This window comes from Trachypithecus francoisi, unplaced genomic scaffold, assembly GCF_009764315.1.
Source record: "Trachypithecus francoisi isolate TF-2019V2 unplaced genomic scaffold, Tfra_2.0 Lachesis_group9, whole genome shotgun sequence".
In the NCBI taxonomy this organism is placed as follows: domain Eukaryota; kingdom Metazoa; phylum Chordata; class Mammalia; order Primates; family Cercopithecidae; genus Trachypithecus; species Trachypithecus francoisi.
In genome coordinates, this window is record NW_022681474.1 from 59,530,203 (window position 1) to 59,533,303 (window position 3,101).

The 3,101-nt window shown below is 42.0% G+C and overlaps 1 non-coding gene across 1 annotated transcript; it reads right to left on the minus strand.

Annotated features, from left to right (window-relative positions):
* Window positions 1–600: 600 nt before the first annotated feature.
* Window positions 601–707, minus strand: LOC117082944. Its single transcript, XR_004436857.1, has one exon. It is a non-coding gene; the product is annotated as a U6 spliceosomal RNA (small nuclear RNA).
* Window positions 708–3,101: the final 2,394 nt, after the last annotated feature.

The window sequence follows — 3,101 nt, forward strand, 5'->3', positions numbered from 1 at the left end:
AGAGATTCTGGTAAGTTGTATTTTTGTTCTCATTGGTTTCAAAGAACATCTTTATTTCTGCTTTCATTTCGTTATGTACCCAGTAGTCATTCAGGAGCAGGTTGTTCATTTCCATGTAGTTGAGCGGTTTTGATTGAGTTTCTTTTTTTTTTTTTTTTTTTTTGAGGTGGAGTCTCGCTCTGTCGCCAGGCTGGAGTGCAGTGGCCGGATCTCAGCTCACTGCAAGCTCTGCCTCCCGGGTTCACGCCATTCTCCTGCCTCAGCCTCCGGAGTAGCTGGGACTACAGGCGCCCGCCACCTCGCCCGGCTAGTTTTTTGTATTTTTAGTAGAGACGGGGTTTCACCGTGTTCGCCAGGATGGTCTCGATCTCCTGACCTCGTGATCCGCCCGTCTCGGCCTCCCAAAGTGCTGGGATTACAGGCTTGAGCCACTGCACCCGGCCTTGATTGAGTTTCTTAGTCCTGAGTTCTAGTTTGATTGCACTGTGGTCTGAGAGACAGTTTGTTATAATTTCTGTTCTTGTACATTTGCTGAGGAGTGCTTTACTTCCAATTATGTGGTCAATTTTGGAATAAGTGCGATGTGGTGCTGAGAAGAATAAAAATATGGAACGCTTCACGAATTTGCGTGTCATCCTTGCGCAGGGGCCATGCTAATCTTCTCTGTATCGTTCCAATTTTAGTATATGTGCTGCCGAAGCGAGCACTTCTCTAGTTCTTTTAATTGTGATGTTAGAGTGTCCATTTTAGATCTTTCCAGCTTTCTCTTGTGGGCATTTAGTGCTATAAATTTCCCTCTACACACTGCTTTAAATGTGTCCCAGAGATTCTGGTATGTTGTATCTTTGTTCTCATTGGTTTCAAAGAACATCTTTATATCTGCCTTCATTTCATTATATATCTAGTAGTCATTCAGGGGCAGGTTATTCAGTTTCCATGTAGTTGAGCGGTTTTGATTGAGTTTCCTAGTCCTGAGTTCTAGTTTGATTGCACTGTGGTCTGAGAGACAGTTTGTTATAATTTCTGTTCTTGTACATTTGCTGAGGAGTGCTTTACTTCAATTATGTGGTCAATTTTGGAATAAGTGTGATGTGGTGCTGAGAAGAATGTATATTCTGTTGATTTGGGGTGGAGAGTTCTATAGATGTCTATTAGGTTCATTTGGTGCAGAGATGAGTTCAATTCCTGGATATCTTTTTTAACTTTCTGTCTCGTTGATCTGTCTAATGTTGACAGTGGGTGTTGAAGTCTCCCATTATTATTGTATGGGAGTCTAAGTCTCTTTGTAAGTCTCTAAGGACTTGCTTATGAATCTGGGTGCTCCTGTATTGGGTGCACATATTTAGGAGAGTTAGCTCTTCCTGTTGAATTGATCCCTTTACCATTATGTAATGGCCTTCTTTATCTCTTTTGATCTTTGATGGTTTAAAGTCTGTTTTATCAGAGACTAGTATTGCAACCCCTGCTTTCGTTTGTTCTCCATTTGCTTGGTAGATCTTCCTTCATCCCTTTATTTTGAGCCTATGTGTGTGTCTCTGCATGTGAGATGGGTCTCTGGAATACATCAAGCTGATGGGTCTTGACTCTTTATCCAGTTTGCCAGTCTGTGTCTTTTAATTGGACTATTTAGTCCATTTACATTTAAGGTTAATATTGTTATATGTGAACTTGATCCTGTCATGATCATATTAACTGGTTATTTTGCTCGTTAGTTGATGCACTTTCTTCCTAGCCTCCATGGTCTTTACATTTTGGCTTGTTTTTGCCTTGGCTGGTACTGGTTGTTCCTTTCCATGTTTAGTGTTTTCTTCAGGATCTCTTGTAGGGCAGGCCTGGTGGTGACAAAAATCTCTAAGCATTTGCTTGTCTATAAAGGATGTTATTTCTCCTTCACTGATGAAACTTAGTTTGGCTGGATATGAAATTCTGGTTGAAAATTCTTTTCTTTAAGGATGTTGAGTATAGGCCCCCACTCTCTTCTGGCTTGGAGAGTTTCTGCCGAGAGATCTGCTGTTAGTCTGATGGGCTTCCCTTTGTGGGTAACCCGACCTTTCTCTCTGACTGCCCTTAACAATTTTTTCTCCATTTCAACTTTGGTGAATCTGACAATTATGTGTTTTGGAGTTGCTCTTCTCGAGGAGTATCTTTGTGGCATTCTTTTTAATTCCTGAATTTGAATGTTGGCCTGCCTTTCTAGGTTGGGGAAGTTCTCCTGGATGATATCCTGAAGAGTGTTTTCCAACTTGGTTCCATTTTTCCCCTCACTTTCAGGCACCCCAACCAGACGTAGATTTAGTCTTTTCACATAATCCCATATTTCTTGGAGGCTTTGTTCATTTCTTTTTCCTTTTTTTCTCTAGACTTCTCTTCCTGCTTCATTTCATTCATTTGATCTTCAAAGATTGATACTCTTTCTTCCAGTTGATCGAGTCGGTTACTGAAGCTTATGCATTTGTCACATATTTCTCCTGTCATGGTTTTAATCTCTGTCAATTCATTTATGGCCTTCTCTGCATTGATTATTCTAGTTATCCATTCTTCCATTCTTTTTTCAAGATTTTTAGTTTCTTTGCGCTGGGTACGTAGTTCCTCCTTTAGCTCTGAGAAGTTTGATCGACTGAAGCCTTCTCCTCTCAACTCGTCAAAGTCATTCTCCATCCAGCTTTGATCTGTTGCTGGTGATGAGCTTCATTCCTTTGGAGGGGGAGATGTGCTGTGATTTTTTGAATTTCCAGCTCTTCTGCCCTGCTTTTTTCCCGTCTTTGTGGTTTTATCTGCCTTTGATCTTTGATGCTGGTGATGTACTGATGGAGTTTTGGGTGGGTGTCCTTCCTGTTTGTTAGTTTTCCTTCTAACAGTCAGGACTCTCAGCTGTAGGTCTGTTGGAGATTGCTTGAGGTCCACTCCAGACCCTCTTTGCCTTGGTATCAGCAGCAGAGGCTGCAGAAGATAGAGTACTGCTGAACAGCAAGTGTACCTGTCTAATTCTTGCTTTGGAAGCTTCCTCTCAGGGGTGTACTCCACTGTGTGAGGTGTGAGGTGTCAGTCTGCTCCTAGTGGGGGATGTCTCCCAGTTAGGCTACTCATGGGTCGGGACCCAC